The following is a 25,886-nucleotide window of genomic DNA, read 5'->3' as shown; positions in this document are numbered from 1 at the left end:
GCTCAAAGTGTCTCACTCTAATCAGCTAATTAAGCCATAACACCTGCAAAGGGTTCCTGAGCCTTTAAATGGTCTCTCAGTCTGGTTCAGTAGGAATCACAATCATGGGGAAGACTGCTGACCTGACAGTTGTGCAGAAAACCATCATTGACACCATCCATAAGGAGGGAAAGCCTCAAAAGGTAATTGCAAAAGAAGTTGGATGTTCCCAAAGTGCTGTATCAAAGCACATTAATAGAAAGTTATGTGGAAGGGAAAAGTGTGGAAGAAAAAGGTGCACAAGCAGCAGGGATGACCACAGCCTGGAGAGGATTGTCAGGAAAAAGCCATTCAAAAGTGTTGGGGACTTTCACAAGGAGTGGACTGAGGCTGGAGTCCATGCATCAAGAGCCACCACACACAGACGGATCCTGGACATGGGCTTCAAATGTCATATTCCTCTTGTCAAGCCGCTCCTGAACAACAAACAACGTCAGAAGCGTCTTACCTGGGCTAAAGAAAAACAGACCTGGTCTGTTGCTCAGTGGTCCAAAATCCTCTTTTCCGATGAGAGCAAGTTTTGCATCTCATTTGGAAACCAAGGACCCAGAGTCTGGAGGAAGAATGGAGAGGCACACACTGCAAGATGCTTGAAGTCCAGTGTGAAGTTTCCACAGTCTGTGTTGATTTAGGGAGCCATGTCATCTGCTGGTGTTGGTCCACTGTGCTTCATTAAGTCCAGGGTCAACACAGCCGTCTACCAGTAGATTTTGGAGCACTTCATGCTTCCTTCCGCAGATGAGCTTTATGGGGATGCTGACTTCATTTTCCAGCAGGACCTGTCACCTGCCCACACTGCCAAAAGCACCAAAACCTGGGATTACTGTGCTTGATTGGCCAGCAAACTCGCCTGACCTGAACCCCATAGAGAATCTATGGGGTATTGCCAAGAGAAAGATGAGAGACATGAGACCGAACAATGCAGAAGAGCTGAAGGCCACTATTGAAGCATCCTGGTCTTCCATAACACCTCAGCAGTGCCACAGGCTGATAGCTTCCATGCCACGCTGCATTGAGGTAGTAATTGCTGCAAAAGGGGCCCAAACCAAGTACTGAGTACATATGCATGCTTATACTTTTCAGAGGTCCAATATTGTTATATGTACACTCCTTGTTTTATTGATTGCATGTAATATTCTAATTTTCTGAGATTGTGGATTTGGGGTTTTCATGAGCTGTAAGCCATAATCATCACAATTATGACAAATCACGGCTTGAACTATCTTGCTTTGCATGTAATGAGTATATCTCATATATTAGTTTCCCCTTTTAAGTTGCATTACTGAAATAAATGAACTTTTGCACTGTTATGTATATATGTATATAGGAGATGTTCACAGAGATAGCCACTGACACCACCAGGTGGCAGGGTGCCCTGTCAGGATTGGCAGGGCAGTCTTTGGCAGGAAATCCAGAAAATGGGATTGGTTCCAAGTATACCTGGCTAGGTATATAAGAGGGGCAGTTGCCCCTTTGTTTTCCAAGTCCATGCTACATCAATAAAGAATGTTATGCTGAACCCTGTTGTCCTGCGTCATCCATCTTGGCCATGCGGTCCAGAGCCCATGACCTAACATGCACGATATTCTAATTTTTCGAGTTTCACCTGTAACAAGTCTAACAAGTCAGATACAGAATTACAGTGAACTTGGAAACAATTTATGAACCACAATTTTACATACAGACCTGTACCATATATGACGTTTAGGCTTCTATTAACACACAGCTTTAATGCTTTAGTTCTTGTCTTAAAATAGGAAATATGTTTTTCAGCAACAGAAACTTTTTTATCTTGTACATGAGTTGATCAAACTTATATAACTAGAAATTCAAACCTTGAAGAGATTTCCTTAAGTTCTTGCTTGTTTTGTTAAGTAATGACAGAATTCTTAGACTGAACCCAAATATTTGTTAATTCTTGTTCTGGTTTTGAATCATAAACTGTATTTAACTACCAAATATTAACTTGATTGTAATAGCAGTAGTGTTTATTCAACTAAACACTGAGATACATGCACCAGAATTACATTTAACAAATGTAATATTTTGGTCTAATAAGGAATCTAAAGCTTGATTTAAAACCCCCAGCTATAATTTAGCTGATCTATAACCAACCTAAAAACATGCTCAAAAACATCTATATAATATATTGGCAAAACCTTCAGAAAGATTACAATAATTGGAAAATCCAGTGTGTGTGTGTGTGTGTTTTGTGTGTGTGTGAGTGAGAGAAAGAGGGGGGGAGGGAGGGAGGGAGGGAGAGGGAGAGAGAATCAATATTAAAACACATATTTTTGTTCCACTACAAATTTTGAGCACTTGTTAATTAAATTATAACATCTCTTGCAGGTTTCAATTTCTACTTATATACAGTATGCTTGATCAACTCATGTACAAGATAAGAAAGATTATCTTGCTGAAAAACATATTTCCTATTTTAAGACAACAAACTCAGTATCTGGGTGGCAAGTTTTTTCTCTTCTTGGAAGGACATCTAAGGCATTTTATATTGTACAAGTTGAGTTTAAATTGAAATATGCATTCACCTATATTTCTATTACTTGTGGGTGGGAGGATAAAGATAAAATGAAATAAACAAAATTTAAAATACATGAAAGTAAAAAAAAACCTTTAGGTGCCTGCACTTAACAAAGATGCCTACAAGAAGAAAAACTATAAGAATCATTTTATAAACATCAGATTTGATTACTGGATGAAACAATGTTAATATTAATAGTTTTCAACATTTTTAATGTTTTGCTTGTTTTCAAGATGATTCCCAACATTTAGGAAGAGTGCCATGGATTGAAGAAATCACCTCTGTTTTTTGTTCAAGTAACAAAATATAATGATGTTCAGGCCTTTGATAGAAATTAAAATCCAATGCTAATTTGATTTTCACCAGTTTCAGCAAAATGCAGAACTTCAAAGCACATTACAATAATTTCCCATCCATTGTTGAGTAAAAACAAAATAGGCTCTTGTTGTACTTTGTGTTGTTTCATTAAACATGCCATAGCTCTATTAGGGGCTGAGATGTCTCTGCTCAAAATAAGAACACGAATATACATAGCCTCTAGAACTGAGTTATCAATAAAAAAGATACTCCATACTCCAATAAACTGGCCCCATTGCTTTGTACTATAGAGTAGACATGCTGTCAGATGCTCATATGACATGATGAATAGAGGTAAGTTTGCATCAGATTCAGCTGGGAAAATCTATGTTGTACAGATGCAGAAAGCACTAGATATGTCAGTAATATTATCACTGCAATGTGACATCTTGGAGATAGGTTGGAATACAGATTTATTTCTACTGCAATAGCAATAGGCTTTTTAAAAATTTGTCTCTTGTATGTACACTCAAAGACCAGTACAATCAATATGATTATCACCACTTGTCATCTTTTACCAATATTTATTTGCATTTTAATTACCTGCGTGTTGTAGTCTATCTTATAGATGATCTATATAGATATAAATAAAGACTTATTAGCTTGCAATAATGTTGAGAAATTCAGAAGGAGGAAGCATTGGAGCTGGTTGTGATACACTAAAATGAAAGGTAGTGGAACATTCTTTCAAATTGACACAAGACATTCTTGTTCATTCACAATGAAGACTATGAAATTAGAATACCTAGTTATTGCTTCTGCTCTGTTTCACTGACTGTTTAAACCCATATATAACAAGGTAAATTGGAAGCACAGGCATTTTTCTAATAAGGATATGAGGAGGGAAGCTATCTAAAATTCCTATCTTGAGATCCATTCTCCCCAAATTAGATCCAGAAATAAGCCAATGATCTTTCCAGAAATCCTTAATTCCAGCTGATTTTTTGGATTTGGTATGTATATGGCACATATATGCACTCAAACATTTTTAAAACAAAAACAAAAATAAAACAGGGTACTAATCTTAGACTGCTTATTCATTTAATGCATGCCTAATAATCAGATTTTAGTGTCAAGCAGGATAAAAAAGAGGCTTATATACGGAACCAAGTATAAAGGATAACTCACAGGATAAATAGAGCTGAATTTATGCAGAAACATTCCCAGCAGTCCTTAATATTGTAGAAATATGTTGCTCAGCTTCATAAAATGGAATCAATTTTACAATCAAATCTCTGTGGAGGAGGAAGAAAAGGCTAACTTGCTTGCTCGTTTTTCTCTTCCTATTTTTCATGTATGTGCTTGTACATTCAGAATTCCGAGTTCTAGTGGGTGTGTCTATATGCATATGTGTGTATGCACGTGTGTGTGTGTTTTTGTGTGTGTGTGTGTCCCTGCAGCTTTCTTGGCAAGATTTCAAAAGTGATTTGCCGTGTGAAAGAGAAAGAGACGGGGCCAGGATAGTTAGCTAGCTTTGTACCTAAGAAAGGACTAAAACTCATAATTTCTTGGTTCTAGGTTGGAATTTTAACTGTTACATGAAACTGACTCTATATTCTGATTTGTTTTCATTAATAAAGGGCAACAGTTATGCAAATCACAGCTCTCTGGAGCACAACAACTAAATATAATTCTACTTGGCAAAAACTATTTTTATTAATTCATATAGTTATTATATAAGGGACGTGGTGGCTCAGTGGGTTAGGACGCTGAGCTTGTCGATCAGAAGGTCGGCAGTTTGGCGGGTCGAATCCCGAGCGCCGCGTAACAGAGTGAGCGCCTGTTACTCATCCCAGCTTCTGCCAACCTAGCAGTTCGAAAGCATGTAAAAATGCAAGTAGAAAAATAGGGACCACTACGGTGGGAAGGTAACAGCGTTCCGTGCACCTTTGGTGTCTAGTCATGCCGGCCACATGACCACGGAGACGTCCTTGGACAAGCGTTGGCTCTTCGGCTTTGAAACGGAGATGAGCACCGGCCCCTAGAGTTGGAAACGACTAGCACGCATGTGTGGGGGAACCTTTACCTTTACCTTTATAGTTATTATTCATTAAGAATGTAAATACTCCAAGATGCCCCCTAGTCCTAAAAATTATAATTTGCAAAATGAAACTGTTAAAGTTTTTTTTATGCCACTTTGCAGTAAAATCTACAAACATGATTTCATGATTGATTAATATTTCCTCAACCAAGTCATGGATTTTCTACTGTACATACCTGGACATTTCTCGATCTGCCCAATGTTATTTTGCTGACTGTTCAAAACCCTCTAGGCCTGAAACAGCCTTTCTCAGCCGGGGTTCCGCAAGACATCTTGACTTTAAAAAATAAGGATCATTTTCTGAACTTCACACACTGCACAGTGCTAATGGTCATGGTGGTAAGAATTTTTTTACTTGCCATAATTCAGCTGCCGACCTGACACTTTGTTGTTGCCCTAAATATTGCAACTTGTGGCTGCTGTAGGTTAGAAATGATTGGTAATGTGATATTGTCTTTCTTTCTTTTTCCCCCCCAATATTTATGAAGAAATTATTTCTAGAGTTCCTCTAGAGTAAAAAAGGCCGAGAGAGTGAAAGCTAAGGTACCTGTTGTTCTCTACAGAATAACAGAGTTGGAAGGGACCTTGGAGGTCTTCTAGTTCATCCCTTTGCTCAAGCAAGAGACCCTATATGATTTCAGACAAATGGCTGTCAAGTCTCTTCTTAAAAGCCTCCAGTGATGCAGCACCTACAACTTCTGAAGGCAAGCTGTTCCACTGGTTATTTGTTCTCACCATTAGGAAATTTCTTCTCAGTTCCAGGTTGCTTCTGTCCTTGATTAGTTTCCATCCATTGTTTCTTGTCCTTCCCTCTGGTGCCTTGGAGAATAATTTGACTCCATCTTTTTGTGGCAGCTCCTCAAATATTGAAACACTGGTATCATGACATCCCTAGTCCTTCTTTTCACTGGGCTAGACATACCCAATTCCTACAACCGTTCTTCATATGTTTTCATATATTCATATGTTACTTGCTGAGTTCTCATCCTCTATTCCCAAAATCTCTGCCTGTCTTAGTTCACTTATCTGTGCAAAAAGAAAATTCTGCATTCCTCAGTTATTATTGGGGAAAACTGTTTTCTGCTTAGGGTTGCTATAATGATTTAGTGTGCTCAGCTGTGTTATTGATTGTAATTAGGCTGAAATCTATAGATATCATGGGATAAGGGGAAATCATTGCTCTCTCAAATATACTGGATAGCTTAAAGATTGGGCTGGCAGATTTGGGAAATGCTTCAGGCCATCTTCTTCAATTCAGGAACATTAGTATTTCTTCCCCCTATTAATGTGCAAATAGGCACAGAAGCAGTGGTGGGATTCAAATATGTGAACAGCTGATTCTCTGTGTGGGTGCCACTTTTGGAAGTCCATTCTGGGCTTGGGCAACAAAAAAATTAGCTACCAGTTCTGCTGAAGTGGTATGAACCAGCTGAATCCCACCACTGCACGGAAGTATAATTCACATAAATAGGAAGGCACCACATAAATACAATTCATAGAATAGCCAAAATCACATATTCCAGTAGACAGAAGTTCCATGAAGATGAGTTCCAGCATGAGCCCAAAAACTCAGAAGAGTAAACCTCTGGTCCCGGTGACTGACCCAGATTGGATCATGCAAGTCACATACAGTACATGCACAAAATAAAATGATGGAATATTTCCTCTTACCCAGATATTTTTCTACTTGCTTTATCACATGGACATATTTTTACAATTCCTAAGTCTTTCCTGAATGATTTTCTCTAGGAATCAAAGCTCTGCACTAGATAAGCTTCACATCCACCTGTCATCCATCCTGCAAAGTAATTCAAGAAGAAAAATTCTGCACTTGTCCTTTGAGTCCTTGGAAAGCTGGCAGCAGGGTTTAGTTTTTGGGTATTGTTCTCTAAAACTGCTCCAGACTTTTATGTTGCCTATGCCCTTCCTAAATGGAACTGTGACAATAATTGAAAGTTAATATTAAATTGCTATTTTACTTGTCTCTTCAGAATCTGCAAATTGTATTGTCTCAATCAACATTTTCTGTGGAATACAATTAGAGATAGACCATTGATCTGCATGGTTTTTATCCTCAAGGAACAGTGCAATGATTCAGAGACTTTTCCAATGTGTCAAAAGTACACTGTGTTTCATTTTGCTAAATACAATGGCACCAGCATGAACAAGAATAGAATAGAATAGAATAGAATAGAATAGAATAGAATAGAATAGAATAGAATAGAATAGAATAGAATAGAATAGAATAGAATAGAATAGAATAGAATAGAATAGAATAGAATAGAATAGAATAGAATAGAATAGAATAGAATAGAATCTGGAAGGGACCTTGGAGGTCTTCTAGTCCAGCCCCCCACTCAAGCAGAAGAATCTATACCATCTCAGACAAGTGACTGTCTAGCCTCTTTTTAAAAATCTCCAGTGATGGAGCACTCATGATTTCTGAAGGAAAGCTGTTCCATTGGTTAATTGTCCTCACTGTCAGGAAGTTTCTCCTTAATTCCAGGTTGCTTCTCTCTTTGGTTAGTTTACGACCATTGTTTCTTGTCCTACCCTTTGGTGCTTTGGAGAATAATTTGACCCCCTCTTCTTTGTGGCAGCCTCTCAAATACTGGAATACTGCTATCATGTCACCCCTATTTCTTCTTTTCTTTAGACTAGCCAACCCCAAGTACTGCAGCTGTTCTTCATATGTTTAAGTCTCCAGGCCTTTGATCATCTTCATTGCTCTTCTCTGAACTTTTTCCAAGGTCTCAACATCTTTTTTGTAATATGGTGGCCAAAATTGGTAGCAGTATTCCAGGTGTGGTCTCACTAGGTTTTTATAAAGCAGTACTAATACTTTGCATGATTTTGATTTTATGCCTCTGTTTATGCAACCCAGGATTGTATTAGCTTTTTTGGCTGCTGCTGCACATTGCTGGCTCATGGTCAAGTGCTTGTCCACTAGGACTCCAAGGTCCCTCTCACAGTTACTGTTTTTGAGCCAGGTCTCACCTAATCTGTAATGATATCTTTGATTTTTCCTGCCTAAATGTAAAACTTTGCTTTTTTCCACATTAAAACTCATTTTGTTGGATAGGACCCATTATTCCAGTTTGTCAAGATCTTTCATTCCTTTAATTTTGTCACCTTTTCAATTACTTTAGATCAGAGGGTGTAACTAAGGTTGTTAATTGAAAGTGCTGCAAAAAAAATTCAAAAGGAAACAACAGGTTCTCTGAAATTGCTAGACTAGGACATTTATAGGTTACCTCGGTCATGAGCTGTCTTTTTAAATTCAGAACAAAAGTTACTTGTTGCAAATGAATAATAATTGTTAATATTTCATCAAGTCAGACCTTACTACTGGGTAACCTTAGGGAAGCTCAACTCTACAGTATAAGAATGCCAAGAAGACTAGCTGATATCAAAATGCTGAGTAGGATCACATCTCCTCTGTTCTTGGATGAGAGATCCATCAAGAAAACAGTGCTGATGTTTAGACTGGAAGACATAAACAAAACATCTGGGAAAAATGATTTTTCATTTTGTAGCTGAAAAACAATTTCACAGAGGTATCCATGCAGTTAAGGTGAAACTGAAAGGGTCTTCATCTTTTTAAGTCTAGATCTGTGTAGCTCATCTAAACTAATACATGAATCACAGAAGCCATTTCATACATCCAGGTGATTCATAAATAAAACAAGAATGAATCATTAACTATATCCTTTTGTTGCTATCTTCACAAAGTGAAGATAAATGTTTGTTGGCATTGCCAAGTCTTTATTTAGCATATTTTATGCAAATATTGATGGTGCTTATGAAATTTAGCCAAGATTGGGCTACAGTATCTGTCATGAATAATAACAGAATGAATATGTTCATTCTTTCAGGTTGTTATTTAAAAACCATATAAGGCACACATGTAGAAATTCATATTATTTTACACATTTCTTTAGCACTGCCTCTTGAGAGCACTTGATTTAGAAATGGCATTGACTCTTGTAGCCAAAGTATAATTAACAAACACTCAGCTGTTTGGTTTCTTTCACAGAACACATTCCTAACTACCAGCCTAATGCATTATAGAAATTGGTGTTTTCTGTACAGTGAATGGCTACAATTATGAATAACTCAAAAAAGGATTAAATAGTTTGTTTTACTTTTTATTATGAATATACTTCAGAATGCAATGAGAAACTACTAGGGGAGCAGAGTTTTTCTGTCTGGAATACAATGAATATATATATATAAGATGCACAAACAAGACATTAGATTCTGCAGAGTTGCTATTAAAATTCCAATTAAACCCAAATCTGAAATAATATCACCCTGGTTCATGTGAAACATCAGAAGAATAGTGAGGGATATAAAACATATTTCACTTCAAGGAATAGTGTTTCTTTTAAACAAATGCAGCATTTCTGGGATAAAAGGAGAGCTTCTTATGTAAATCAATAATTAGTTAAAGAAAATAAAGCAATAGGAGGTAAATACTGTATAGCTTGTGTTTTCAACAAAGAATTGTACACAATTAAGCTTTCAGGGACCTGCTCTGCATCTTAGCGCTGGATCTCAATTTAGGGTTAAACACATGCAGGAACATTACATTAATAAGCCTAAATTAAACCCTAAACTGATTAAAAGCAAAGAGATTCCTCACACTTGGACAATATATTTAGATGGTAAATGCAATTAATGCTTGGAAATAGAAAACAACTCATACTTTATTAATGTACAGTCATAATGTTCCTAGAATAAGTAGATCACATAGTGAGATTAGTGATAATAACAATTCTCTATTAACAAAATTAGAATAAACTAAAATAGAACAAAAATACAGAGAGATAAGTCCTGTATCTTTAGCTAGCATGAGACTCAAATCAAAACATTTCTAACAGGAATTGTAATAATTTTCAAACTATCCAACCTAAATTCATCATAATCTAGACCCGTACCAATCGGGCTTCAGGCCCAGGTACAGCATGGAGATGGCATTGGTCGCGCTGGTGAATGATCTCTGGCGGGCTCGGGACAGGGGTTGCTCCTCTGTCCTAGTCCTTTTAGACCTCTCAGCAGCTTTTGATACCATCGACCATGGTATCTTGCTGCGACGTCTCAGGGGGTTGGGAGTGGGAGGCACAGTTCTCCAGTGGTTCTCCTCCTACCTTCTGGGACGTTCGCAGTCGGTGTTGGCAGGGGGGCAGAGGTCGACCTTGAGGCCTCTCATTTGTGGAGTTCCTCAGGGATTGGTCCTCTCACCTCTCCTGTTCAACATTTACATGAAGCTGCTGGGCGAGATCATTCGTGGTTTTATTTTGACCCCAAACCACCCCAGTGATGCCCTCAACGTGATGTCCCGCTGCCTGGAGGCGGTCCGGGTCTGGATGGGGAGGAACAGGCTTCGGCTCAACCCTGACAAGACTGAGTGGCTGTTCGTGCTGGCATCCCGGGAAATTCTGATTATTCCATCTCTGGCCATGGGGGGTGAGCGATTACCCCCCATAGATAGGGCACACAACTTGGGGGTCCTTCTAGATTCACAGCTCTCTTTAGAAGAGCATATTGGAGCTGTGACTAGGGGGGCCTTTGCCCAGGTTCACCTGGTGTGCCAGTTGTGACCCTATCTGGACCGGGATGCCTTGCGCACAGTCACTCATGCGCTCGTGACCTCTCGTCTAGACTACTGTAATGCTCTCTACATGGGGCTGCCCTTGAAGTCCACTCGGAGGCTCCAACTGGTGCAGAATGCAGCCGCGCGAGTTGTACTGGGAGTTTCCCGATACTCCCATGTTACACCTTTGCTCCGCGAGCTGCATTGGCTGCCGGTTGCCCTCCGGGTGAGATTCAAGGTGTTGGTAATGACTTACAAAGCCCTACATGGCATGGGTCCGGATTACCTATGGCAACACCTGCAGCCGGCGTCAACTTCCCTCCGTCCAGTGCGCTCCCACAGAGAGGGCCTCCTCAGGGTGCCTCCGATCAAAGAATGCCAATTGGTGGCCCCCAGGGGAGGGCGTTCTCTGTGGGCGCGCCAGACCTGTGGAACCGCTTGCCGGTTGAGCTCTGGATGGCCCCCCAACCTTCGCTCCTTCCGGCGCGATCTAAAAATGTTTTTATTTGAGCAATCTGACCTGGTTTGATGGGTTAGGGTTGGGGTTTTAATATGTTTTTAATTATTGTTTTAAATTGGGCATTATATTTAATCATTTTTTAACTTTTGTATTCTGTTTTTATATTTATTGCCCTGTACACCGCCCTGAGTCCTTCGGGAGAAGGGCGGTATAAAAATATAATAAATAAATAAAAATAAATAAATAATTTTATTATTATGAGTTTCTAATTTCACTCCAAATGTGCTTCTTTGGTCAGAACATGGATGACATATCTCAGATCTAAACAGGAGCTGGAATCAGAAGAACATGTTTGCCATTGGTTTACATATTTGCAACTGAAAGAAAGATAGTGATAACCATATCATTGCTAATGTTTATAAATCGTTATTGAACCACCGTTCCTCAGATAGTCGGGTGTGAGTCTCTCTTTGTGAGATTTGGTTCTGGGGCGCAGTTGGGCTTGCTGCTGGTGTACATTTCGCCTAGTCGCGCAGCGGCAGCCCTGCCCGAGCTGCTCGATATCCTCTCGGGGTTGGTGGTTGAGTTTCCCAAACTTATAGTTTTGGGAGACTTCAATCTACCATCCCTGGGAGGCTCATCTGAGCTAGCTCGGGAGTTCATGGCTTCCATGACGGCCATGGACCTGACGCAAGTAATTTCTGAACCAACTCATGAGGGAGGCCACACCCTTGACCTGCTTTTTTTATCTGGACGGTGGTTGGATGATCTTGGTGGGGGCTCTCCATTTATTATGCCCCTGTCATGGACCGATCATCACCTCCTGCGGCTGGTCTTCCATTTTGCCACCCCCCGCCGTGGGGGTACGGAGCCAATTAGATGGTACCGCCCCAGACGCTTAATGGATCCTGATAGATTCCAAGCGGCGCTGGGGTCCCCACCTGCCTCCATTGCTCACAATTCGGCGGATGCCTTAGTGGAAGCCTGGGAAAGGGCAGCCACTGAGGCACTTGACCGGGTTGTACCCTTGCAGCCCCTGACCCGGTGCAGATCCCAATGAGCTCCATGGTTCTCCGCGGAGCTCCGGGAGATGAAGCGTCAGAAACGGGGCCTAGAGAGCTGCTGGAGGTCTAGCCGATCTGAATCCGACCGGTTGCGGTTAAGAACCCATATTAGGTCTTATCTCGCAGCGATGAGGGTGGCGAGGTGTAATTACTTCTCTACCCTCATCGCGTCCGCAGATAATCGCCCGGCGCCCTGTTTAGGGTGACTCGCTCCCTTCTTAATCAGGAGGTGAGGGAGGATCCCTTGCAGGGTCGTGCCGAGGAATTCAGTCAACATCTGTCGGATAAAATCGCTCGGATTCGGACCGGTTTGGACTCCAGCTGGGCAGAGTCTGGCGATCAGGACACGGGCGGTCTTGTCAATGTTATCTGGGAGGAGTTTGATTCTGTGACCCCTGATGAAGTGGACAGGATTATGGGGAGGCTGAGCTCCACCACATGTTTATTGGATCCGTGCCCTTCCTGGCTGGTTTATGCAGCTAGGGAGAGGACACGAGGCTGGCTCCAGGCGGTTATATCTGCTTCTTTGAGTGAGGGTTATTTCCCCACCATCTTGAAGGAGGTGGTGGTGATACCTCTCCTCAAGAAGCCTGCCTTGGACCCAGCTGTATTGAACAACTTTCGTCCAGTCTCCAACCTTCGCTTTCTTGCGAAGGTTGTTGAGAGTGTGGTGGCGCATCAGCTCCCTCTGGTCCTGGATGAAGCGGATTATCTGGACCCTTACCAGTCGGGTTTCAGGCCCGGGTACAGCACGGAGACGGCATTGGTCGCTCTGGTGAATGATCTCTGGAGGGCTCGGGATAGAGGATATTCCTCTGTCCTAGTCCTATTAGACCTCTCGGCGGCTTTCGATACCATCGACCATGGTATCTTGCTGCGGCGTCTCAGGGGATTGGGAGTGGGAGGCACAGTTCTTCAGTGGTTCTCCTCCTATCTCCTGGGACGCTCGCAGTCGGTGTTGGCAGGGGGGCAGAGATCGGCCCCTAGGTCTCTCATTTGTGGAGTTCCTCAGGGGTCGGTTCTCTCGCCTCTCCTGTTCAACATCTACATGAAACCGCTGGGTGAGATCATTCGTGGTTTTGGAGTTGGGTATCATCAATACGCCGATGATACCCAACTTTTCATTTCGACCCCAAACCACCCCAGTGATGCCCTCGCTGTGATGTCCCACTGCCTGGAGGCGGTTCGGGTCTGGATGGGGAGGAACAGACTTCAACTCAACCCTGACAAGACTGAGTGGCTGTACATTCCGGCATCCCGGGACATTCAAAATGTTCCATCGCTTTCTATGGGGGGTGAGTTTTTACCCCCCGTGGATAGGGCTCGCAACTTGGGAGTCCTCCTAGATTCACGACTTACCCTAGAAGACCATATAGTAGCCGTGACTAGGGGGGCTTTCGCCCAGGTTCGCCTGGTGCGCCAGTTGCGGCCCTATCTGGACCGGGATGCCCTGTGTACGGTCACTCATGCGCTCGTGACCTCTCGCCTAGACTATTGTAATGCTCTCTACATGGGGCTTCCCTTGAAGACCACTCGGAGGCTCCAACTGGTACAGAATGCGGCCGCGAGAGTTGTCTTGGGAGTTTCCCGGTACTCCCATATTACACCTTTGCTCCGCGAGCTGCATTGGTTACCAGTTGTCTTCCGGGTGAGGTTCAAGGTCTTGGTTATGATCTTTAAGTCCTTACATGGCATGGGTCCGGGATACCTCGAGGACCACCTGCTGCCGGCGTGAACTCCCCTCCGCCCTGTGCGTGCCCACAGAGAGGGCCTCCTCAGGGTGCCTCCGGTCAGGGAATGTCGACTGGTGGCCCCCAGGGGGAGGGCCTTCTCTGTGGGTGCCCCGGCACTATGGAACCAACTGCCGGTTGAGCTCCGGATGGCATCGGACCTCCGATCCTTCCATCGCGGGTTGAAGACCCACTTGTTTGAGTTAGCTGGTCTGGCCTGAAGGGGAATATGGGTTTTTAATTGGTTTTATTATTTTACTATTGCTGTATTTTAATTGGGCATGGTTTAATTCTCTTTTATTTTTTGTACAGTTATTTATATATGCCCTGTGAACCGCCCTGAGTCCCTAGGGAGAAGGGCGGTATAGAAATCCAATAAATGAATGAAACTTGAACTTGGAGAATGAGTATGTAAAGCATTGTATGATTCAGTGGCCAAAGAATTTTCTATATAATATAATGCCAGAACAATGGGAGAACATCTGGATGGAAGGTCTTAAATTGACAATAAATTAAAATTTAAAAGAAAAAATATAAGATGATGTATCATTTTTATTTAAAGGTGAATACATCAAGAATGTATAAACATACCTCAAATGAATGTTTGAAATGTAAATGTACAGTGGATGTATGTCAAAATAAAGAAATATAGGAGTAGGATTTACATCTTAGTACAGAAGATTCTCTAAGTGAATATAAAGATAAAACCAGAGACTTTTCTCTTAGGCTTAATGGACAAAGAACTTTGAAAAAGTGGAACTTCAATGTTATAATATGCTAATGGCAGCAAGAATACTTTATGCAGAAAAATGGAAGGATACTTTGAGTTCCATAAGGGATGAATGGCTGCAAAAGTTGATGGGGCTAGCAGAGACGTCTACTTGAAAACCAATTTTGGACTTTGTGCTTAAGGTGGAAAAAAATGAAATGTAAAACTGAAATGAAACTTTGATTTTGTGTTTTGCTTATTAGATAAGCAAAATTTTGTTGTGACAGAAATGGCTAGTATATATTATTATAAAAAAGTAAAAAGTTGAGGTTTTATGTTACTACTTTATTTTTCTGCATCAGTCATAAGTCAATGGTTTTCTCCCCCCTTTTCTCCTGCACCTTTTTCACTTTCCCCTTTCTTCCCTTATTTTCCCCTTATTTTCATTTTTCTTTTTACTTCCATAGTTCTTTCTTACTGCCTACAATTACTTCTACTAAATATAAAACATGTTAGGTAAAAACTCCTACTTGACACCTACTGTATGTTGATGAGATTTGAGCTCATGGTGACCAAATAGTAAAACTATCTCAGAATTGTAGTGGAAAAGCTCAGCAAAACCATGGACCAATTGTGCAGGTGTAGTGGAATTGGCAATTCTTTGTTGGAGATTTACAACAGCAACAAAACTGACCAAAACATTTTGGGTTACCTACAAGGTGAGAACTATAAACCTTAAAAAATTGACCTTCCTGGATTATAGTTCTTGAACCGTTACTCTAAAGCTGATTACAAAGAAGGGAAACTTTGACTTTTGGCTATCATGGAATATCAGAGATCTGCAGAAAGTACATAATGAGACAAAACAAATGCTTTCCAGGAAATGTATGCTATGTTGCAACTGATACAAATGACAATGATTTCAAACCCTGAGGAAATTAAAAATAACTTGAAAATATAAATGAACACATCTTCAATTTAACCTTACAACAAAAAAATTCTCAGAAAATAAAAATAGAGAGTGATCAGATAAAGCAGACAACGGAACATAAACCAGAGAAAAGAGATTTAAAGATGGAACCCAAAAATGGAAGGAATTATGATTTAACCCAGACAGAGAAAAATTGCATGAAATATTGGACATGGAATAGATAACCTATACTTCAAATTGCAAAATAAGTCTGAAGACAAGAAAAAAGATTCAACAAAATGGATTATAAAGCTGTCAGGAGAACTTGAGAGAAAAAAAGTGATAAGAGAAATTAAGAGAAAAAGAAAGAAAAAGATTTTCCATGAATATGAAGGGGTGAAACCCTTCCACAAAAATATCTTACTGGATTTCTCTCCTTTACCTACAACATCTACAAGACTATGGGAAGACTTTTTGGTCCAGTGGAGCATACTGGTTAGGAAAGGTGTTTGGCAAAAAAAAAGGCTAAAGTTAGAATTAAGAAATTGGATGATGGGATTTATCAGATGGAATATTTAAAGATTAAACACTTGTTTGAATATGATTAAAAATAGAAATTTTTTGGATATAAATGTATTTTATTTTATTTTTAAAAAATATGTTTTATTAATTTGTTACAATAGCAATATTTAATGCTTCATGAACAGTGAGTTGTCTGGGTTCATATACTCAAAACAATCAATAACAATTAATTTCTCAAATTAATCAATATGTTAGTTGGTAATATATTTCTTGATCTTCTCTTCTTCCAATAATAATTTCCTTTTCTCCACATTAAACAAACATAATTCTTAATACTTTCAGTACATATCAGGTTGAATATAAATATTTTTTTGTATTTATGCACATGATAACATCAACATATAACATATTTTCTAATCAGCTTATGTTTCCATTATATTTATAAAAGTCATCTTATTAAGTCATTATATATCTTGTTTTCAAACTTTTTATTAAAGCTTAGTTTCCCGCCAGTATTCAGACCACTCTTATCAGTCATACTTTTCTGAAAATTCATTACCTTTAAATATCCAAACTTTTCATTTAAATGCACCATCTCAATGTTTTAACATTTTATATACTGCTCAAAAAAAAAATAAAGGGAACACAAAATAAGACATCCTACTATTAAATACAGTACATTGTGTTGTTTAAGTGTTCCCTTTATTTTTTTGAGCAGTATATATTCTAGAAATATTATACTACTTATATATCTTGTTTCTCTTACTATAGGGCCCCTTTACAAAATTTATATATTCTTTTGGCCATATTCCAAGAACATTTAATCTTATACTACACTAACTCCAGGTTGTATTTTTGTGAGTGTTGTTGGGGACCAAAAAAAAACCAAGTCAAGTAAAATATCAGTTTTTTGTCTCCCATGTTGTGATGATTCTTCTGACGGTTCTTTAATCCATTTTATTAGTTTTTTCTTTTTTTATCCTCAAGTTTGTTTTGAAATCCTGGAGGATAAAGCATCTTTTTTGTCTTCTTTATTATAGTGAGGTTTTGTAGATTTTTGTTTGTTTGTATTAAATTGTAGTTTTCTTCACTTATAGCTTTTCTATTTAAGTCACTTTCATTTAATTTATGTTCTGTTGTCTGATTTATTTGTTCATTTCTTTGTTGTCATTTTTTGAGTGTTATTCAGTTGTAGATTTAAGTTAGAGATATGTTCATTTTTATTGTCAAATGTTTCTAATATCATCATGATTTGAAATAATTATCATTTGAATCTGTCACAGCATTGTGTGTATTTTCTCCTGGGATGTATTTGTTTTGTCTTGAGTCATTGTTCCTACAGATCTTTGAAACTCCAAACTGGGGTCTTCAGGAGAAGGTATTGAGTATAGTTATCTATCACTTTTAGTTAGGTATATAACGTCCATTTTATCTCTCCCCTTTAAATATTTTTTCATTGGTGTCATAGTCTTTTAATTGGCTTTATCAAGCCAGCCCCAACTTAAGTTTCAAAGAGCCAAGTCTTACATAGTTCTTATCTTTATATAATAGTTTTATAGTCCAATATGTTTCCAATTGTCCAGACAGCACTAAAAACAATATTTTATAACAGTTCTTCTTTTCAGGGGTCTTGTAATTATCAACCAGACAGGATTCAATCCAAAGTATTTAACCATCTAAAAGTTTTCTAGTAATTTCTTTTCAAGGAAATTAGGTATAAAATATGAGAGAGAAGTTCAAATTCCTCACCCAGTTTCAATCACGCTATTCACTGTTGTGCTGGTTAGTGCCTCTGGACTTTGGTTGCAAGTAGCTTGGGCTGGTCATGAAGTATGGCCAGCCTTTCTCCTGTTGGGTTAGAAGGCTTTCCCCAAATTGAATTGAATGACCGCTGTCATTACAGAATCACCGGGGCACCCTTCTTTTATTTGCTGCCTCTCCAGGGCAATTTAGACCCATTTAGGGTTCCTTGGCAGGGCAAAATTAGCCATGGAGGTGCAGAGATCTGCAATCCCACGACCGGGTGCTACTGTGCAAGACCACTGGATATAAATGTATTTTAGTTTAAGAGGGATGGGCCCATCAAGTGACATAGTATTTTTTTTTATGATATGAGAAAGATAAACATGTTGGGATGGTTTATATGAGGGAAATACTTTAGATACTTAAGTATAATTGATCTTGAGAAAATCTCAGTTGATAAAAATGTTCTGAATAGATTCAAAAGATTAGATGATTGGATTTATTAAATAGAATATTTAAAGATTAAACATTTGTTTGGGTATGTTAAAAAGAATAAAAAAGTCTGGATATAAATGTATCAGATTCTTTTTTCTTCTCTCTTTTTTAAGATATGATAAATGTAAAATTGTTGGGATGGCTTGTATGAGGAAAAAGAAGTGTAATTAACTCTGAGGAAATTTTAACTGGTAAGAATGTTTTGAACATTGTTGGTAAAACAAATCTAAATAAGAAGTTTGAAAACAGGATCTATGACAAGGTAATTAAGATAATTAATTAGAAAAGAAGCTTTATATTGATTTGGTTGTTAAATATTAGAAAAGATGTTTATATTCAGTTGTTGTCTATCAAAATACTAAGAAATGTATTAATTTAAGGTTGGTAAAAGAGAATATGACAACACACTGTTTACCAAATATTAAGGTGACTATGTTAAAAAATCAATAAAATATATTTAAAGAGAGAGAGAGAGAGAAGAGAGAAAGATCCCAAGAAAGTATACACAGAGATAACCCAAATTGTAAAAATGGTGTCAAGACGTTAAACTCAAAATGAAGTCAAGCATTCAAGGCTTTCAATGCTTCAAGTTGATAAGCTATTGAAGAATGAAGATCTGGAAAAAAAACTTTAAACATTAATGCTGGGAAATGGTGTAAATGAATGTCTAGAACAAGGTGTACAGTATTCAGAGGCAAAGTGGACCTGTGTGGGCAAGGGTCCTTAGCATACAGCATGTATACCATACCTATACCTGATGACTATTCCACAAAAAGCTCAAACATTTGTTTCCTGGGCCCAGATAGCTATTATGTGCATCCATTAAAAAAAACAAAAAAACAATCCTTACTATCAACTCTCATTTGTACAGAATAATTAAAAACAAAGAGATCCTTCACATAGGGAATATGTATTAAAATGGCAAGTACAGTTAATAGTTTGAAATAAGAAACAAACATTATAATGTATGGCCAGAATACTGTTGACTGAGCTCACTTCCCCAGCCCCTACCACCATTTGTCCTACAGGCTCAGTCTTGCCACCGCAACGAAAAACTGTCACAATTGCAGGAATTGGAGTACAGTCTCCCATATAATCCCATGGTTTGGATATTTTTCAAAAACATTTCATTTTCTTATCAAATGTGCTTTTGTGGACCCAGATTTGCAGCATCAGTTTCACACATGTCCATCTTTGTTAAAACTATATTGTACAGCAACACTCAACATAATGTGGTTTTTCTGAGCTAAATCCTCAACAAAGGGAATTGCATGGAGCCTTTTTTTATTATAACAAAACACTGCCTATTGACAAAATAAAACGAGTCTAACTTGCACTGCTAATTGTTCGGTTATCCAAGGGCTTCTCTTTAATGTCAGTACCTCCTTGCCAATATATTTCATTCTAATTTTTCTTTGATGGATGAATAAAAGCTGAAATGCTAGGCTCTAACTTTCCAAACAGCATTATTTTATTTCTACATCTGCTTCAACATCAAAGTGTATTGTTTCTGGATTCATTATGCAGATGGTAAAAATTAAAATAGGGGTCTTTAATCTATTGCTAAGAAGAAAAGTGGCAGCTATCCCATATTTCTTGATATGAAAGAAGTAGACTTAAGGCTTTCCAAATAAATCCCTGTAGCTGTAGTGCCTAAGTCTCTGCTTTGAGAAACTGCTTTGAGATAGTTTTTAAGGTTTAATGGTTGTCAATTTCAAAATAGGTTCCATTAAATTCAATGGGAGTAAGACCCAGATAAAAGCACATTGATTTGTGCTTTAAATTGTAAGCCGTCCTGAGTCTTCGGAGAAGGGCGGGATATAAATGGGATTTTTAAAAAAAAGTACACATGTTGGCATTTATTTGTTTACACATGTTTATCATTTATTTATGTATTTATTTTGGATAAATGCATGTAGTAAAATGATTATTTTTTCAGATTCTAGATTAATGCAGAAATCAGATGAATCCAGGTTATAGAATTATATGCCTAAGGAACTTATTCCTTCTCATCTTTTCCTTAAAGCCAGTCCTGCATGGTACATCTAGGTTGTCTCACACTGTCAATGCCCTTTTTAGGCTGACTTATATTCTACTTAATTTTTGAAACACTCTCACTAAATCAGTAGGTACAGAAACATGTAGCCCTCCAGATACTGTAAATATTAGAAAGGCCTCGGGTTCTCAATTTTTACTCAAACAGAAACATGGGAGACGTAATTCAGACCAATAATCAATAAACTGGTAACTTTGCTGAAGACCTCATCCAAAAGATTTTTGCCCTGCCTGCAATTTGTATCTTTGTATGCATTCTGCAGGCATACAAAAAATTTTAATTTTTAATTTTAACTGGGGTTTTTATTTTCTCTCAGGGTTTCATTTAATCTTTTTTAATTGTTTTAACTTTTGTATGGATTTTCTTTTAAATACCCTGTAAACCGCCCTGAGTCCTTCGGGAAAGGGCGGTATATAAATCTAAATAAATAAATAAATAAACTCAGTACTAGAGTGGAAGGAAATGTGTGCTTTTTCTACATCTCCTAGATTTTCGTCTGAATCTGGATTGATTCCTCACAGTTACTATTGAAAAAAAGATATAGAAATAATACATACGAATACACACTGAGTATTTGGTCTCATATGTCCTTCTCGGTCCATTCCCTCTCCAAGTAATGAAAAGTTTTTAACCTTGCTTTATTTAGTAGATCATAACTGACCGGGTTTCCTGCTATGCCAAGCAAAATCAAAGAACCCCCATTCTGATTCTCTCAGCTACTATAAATACTTTTTAGAGTTGTGGGGGGGAAATGTAAATAAGCTAATATGTGTCCACTTAAGCTTTTAAAGCAGGGGTTCCCAACTGGGGGTGCGTGCACCCCCTGGGGTTGTGAGACAATATTCCAGGGGGTGCAAAACTTGGGTTTTCAAAATTATAGTGTGTATGCATAATTCGTTGCCATTATTTCAAACTTTTGTAAGTTTTGCGAGAATATATGATAAGCATTCCAGGGGCGTGGAGTATTGAAAAAGCTGGGAACCGCTGTTTTAAAGGAAAGGCTGGAAGAATCAAATATTACAGTCTAGCCTGAATACTGAAGGTACCAAGATACTTTCCTAATTTCATCTTCCTGATATGAAGTTACTTTTATCTTCACCAGACATGTGTCCACAAAACTGCTTTGAAAGGAAAGTAGCAAGTACATGCTTTATGAGAGAAAGGCTGTGACTCCTGCCCTGAATTAGTTCCAAATATCTGTTCTCAGAGTGGCTAGAACCTGAATACAAGATGATGTCTTTTTCATGTCATAAAAATGAAAAAATGAAAATTAAATAGGAAATAGTGAGCCAGTTATGATATTATTTCATACTTTAAGGGAGATGCCATGCTAAATTGAAGTCTAGTCCAATAACCATTGTCCCAAACTACAGATATTGCTCTGTTTTTAAATACTGGGGGAGGGGGAGAGAGATGAAAGTTATTGTGTAGTAAAATCCAATTTAGAGGGAATAAACTTTTGGCTCAGCCTAAAAGTTGGCCAACAAAGAGCTATGATAGCTTAAAGGTAGTCCTTTTTACCCAAACCTGCCATCAGCCTGAGCAGATCAGGTGAAGTAATGGAGTCGGGCAGCTATAGCCTTTGTGTGTGTGGATCCTCTGCTGCTGACAGTGTACTTCAGTCTACTATACTGTTAAAAAGGTCCTACTTTTCCTTGCCCAATGCAGCTGCAGAAATTGTAACACTCTTAACTAGCCTGTAGTCCTGTGATTGTCTACTCAGAAGTTGGTGTCACTGAGATCAGTGGAGATTAAGTCCAGATAAATTGACATAGGGATAGAGCCTAAACTAAAGCCAAGTAAATTGACCAGAAGCAGATTCAATTTTATTAAATATTAAAATAACTTACTATTTTGATTTGTATTCAAAATGCAACTGTCTGTTGGCCTGAAGGAAGGGAATACAAGAATTCTTTGAAGAGTCAGATATTTCTGTTTACATACTGTAAACTGCAAATGTGGATCAGGGTAAACAAGCATTATCAAAGACCCATTAAGATAATACAATTGCTGGCTCAGGATGTTATTTGAGAAGAAACATTTGTATTCAGTGTTGGATGCTTATATTTTAATGCTTTAATGATTAGTTGTAAACCATCAAGAGAATTGTAAATGGTAATGGAAAAATACATTAACAAATATATAAACATTATATAAGTAAAGTGAGCTTTGGATGATAATTGCGCAGAAGATTTGTTTTATAGCATCTTTTGTACTTATTGCAGTACTGTATTTATCTGAAGCATTAGCTCTTAGCAGTGCTTGGCCTATTTGGTTTGATCCTGAAAAACATTAAAATATTTTTCATCTAATTAGTCCTTCGTTGGGAGACCACCCTGGGCTAACAATTTCTATGAGAAGATGAAAAAACATCCTCAAAGAAAACACCACTTTTGTTGCCAAGAAAACTGTGTAGATATGACATGATCATGTATTCATCAGGAGTCAAGCTTAACTCAGTGGAAATTTTATCTTATTTACCTAAAAAAGTAGACTTTTTTTTACCCAATAATTTACTTATGCAGGATGGGAAGATATCCAGTGCCACATCGATCTTCCACCTCATATAATAGAGAAAATTGTAGGCACAGTTAGTTTAAAGGGATTTTTCAAATGCCATCACACCATATTATCCAGGAAAATCTTTGTAATACCACTGGGATTTTACAACAGGTTTTGCTTGATTGAATGTATTCAGCATTTGGTTTGCAATTTTTACACCAAGTTATGAATACGCAGTCCCATCAGGAGACTATTTTAAAATGGTACATGCTGATGATATAATGGCTTGCAAATCCATTATTTGGCATTGTCTAAAATCTATTTGTATATTCAAAGAAATTCCAATCCCAAGAAAATGATATATCCCAAGAAAATTCCATTACGGTCCCATAGTTAGCTCAATGTATTACAAGGGAAATAATTAGTATCAGGCATGTAGACTGTACTGAAGCATGACAAATACACTTGGTGCAAACCGAATGAATAAGTAAAGTTTATTTTAATTAGAAATAGCATTTTAAACAAGATATGGCAGGATAGTAAGATTTGCTTTTGTTTATACTTGTCATTTAAAAAATCAATTAAATTTTTGCTTAAAGAAAGAAGAAGCCAAGCACTATGTGGTATTTTTTACTGTTGACTAAGCTACAAACATTAATTCTCTCTAACAAAATTTTGACAGTTCATTACCAGCCTTATATTTAATATATTAGCACCCTTTCCTTTCTACCAACTGATGTATGCTTGTTGCAATCTATTGCAACTGCTATGATGTTTAATTGAGTCGTTCTCAAGAAAGATCAGAACCTGGAAAACAATAATATTGTCCTGAGATGGATGAACTGGTGACACAATTTTATTTGCTACAGATCCCCTTATTTCTTTTATCAAGTATCCAAACACATATGGCAATGACTGAAAATAGGAATGGCAAAACAACCATAGATTATTTTCTTCTCAGATGCTGAAACATGTATAATTGATAGGGTCACTCCAAGTACAGATACAACTCTTTTCCAACTGACTTTGGACTTCTTACATCTCCCTTTCTACTTGCTTCTTCTGGCCCTTCCTCCTCCTCTTCTGCAGCAGCTACTGCCAGCTAAATCAGAAAAGAATTGAAATTCAGCAAAGATGCAAAAGGGGGGGGGGAGGAAGAGGAGGAGGAGTTGAGACACACCACATTTTGCCCAATCAGTATTCCATAAATCAGGGCCATAGTCACAAGCAGGCCACTAATTGCTTGAGTTACAGCAGTACAGATCCCAGTGAAAATAACATGCTGTCTGTGATAGAATAGAATCACAGCTATACCCCAGATGAGAAAAATACTCAGATCACAGTAGTAGTTATAGTAACAATATATACATGGCTTACTTTGAACTGTTCCTTTTTAGGCATCATTAATTCAGAGAATACAAAATAGAAATCAAATCCTTTAAGGTAACATCCAGGCACTAATTTACATAACAAGAAATAAAAACCAATTATTTAGAGGTTCTAAAGTGGAGCCATTCACCATTTCACAGGCTGCTTTATGCTGCTTTTCAGATTTGTTCCTCATCAGCTGGGCCAGAATTTCAGCACTGCTTATGACAATGCAAGCTTAGCCTGGAGAAACAATTTGCTTCATAAAAACTCTGACAATAGCTTTTATTGTAGCTTATCGGAAATGGCTGTTCTTTCAACAGAAAGCATATTGTGGTAAGCAATGAGAAACACAGTCTCAAATGCTTCAGAAGCTGGAGGGTATCTCCAATGATATAAAAACAGTTTGTAAAATCTTTAAGCTGCTCTTTGGTATCTTAGATCACTATCTCCATCTACTTTTCAAAATACACAAGAAAAAATCAGATACGACCTCTACAAAACTGTGCCAGAATACATAATGAAGGCCCTCTACTAAGTTATATATATTTATCCTTGTAGAGTATGTTTTATCCATGCCCCAAAACATAAAAATCTGTTCTAGCAATTTACACACATCTGCAGTATTTGTGCGGGTGTCTCTACTCACTTGCAGACCTTTTGCACAGAGAAATTTTAAACTGTTATTTTCTTTCAGAAAAGTTGAAAATAGGATTTGCTCACTATATTGGGTTTCCCCCCCCCCCACTGCTTAGAGGTTTGTGCAATGGGGGAAGCTAGATAGGTTTTCAGCTAAACTTTGCAAAAATTTAATTTCCAAAAAAGCTGCAAGAAAAAAAAACCAGAGAAAAAGAAGCAGCTAGTAGTGATAAACATTTTCTTCTTCCTTGCATTAGAGCCAGGACACATGTGGATGTTTAAAGTTCAATTTTACAAAATGTGTTTCTTTAATAATCAGAAAGAAAACCAATCTGTAGTTTTTAAAAACACATTATTATTTTGAAAATATTATTTTTTTCTGCATTAAAAGCAGTGTATGTCAAAGTTTGCAAAAATACTGGCAGTCCTAGGTTTACAATGATAGCTGGGATGCATTCATAAAGCACAGTGTCACAGGACCATGCTGCTTAGTGATGGCAACTCTGGCAGTCCCAGTTGCTGTTGTTAAGTGAGGATCTCCTGTGATTGTTACTGTTATGTATTGGGCTTGTGGTATTACACCACGTGCGTTGCTGGAGGAGCTAACAGCTCTCCAGCAATTCAGACAGGCCGTCTCTGGTCCTGCAATTGGTCAGCCCCAGGCGGCAAGCGTGGGTTCAAAACTATTGGCTGCCACCTAGGGTCTAGGCTGTATATTGTGGCTGGGTGCGGCCCAAGCCCCAGTACAGTTCCAGCAAGAATAAAAGAATGAGGTTCCCTGTACTCAGTCTTGTGTCATCATTCCTGCTCACCAGAGCCCACGACATAACAGTTACTTTCAACTTCCTGCTGGTTTCCTCATTGATTTTGCTTCTGGGAAGCCAGCAAGAAACATCAGAATTTCCAATCCCATGCCTGGTGGCTCACTGTGATGTAATAAGTGCAAGCCAGCTTTTGAGCACCCAGATTGTGATCACATGACTATGGGGACCTCACAATAGCCAGAACTCCAATTACTGGTCATAATTACCACTCATTCAATGCTGATGTAAGTTTGAACAGTTGCTGAATGAGTGGTCATTCAACCAGGAGCATCTGTATATACTTTGAACTTTT

The sequence above is a fragment of the Vipera berus genome (assembly GCF_964194415.1).
Source record: "Vipera berus genome assembly, chromosome: 6".
Classification (NCBI taxonomy): Eukaryota; Metazoa; Chordata; class Lepidosauria; order Squamata; family Viperidae; genus Vipera; species Vipera berus.
The sequence above is the reverse complement of the archived record's forward strand: the minus strand, read 5'-3'. Positions refer to the sequence as shown.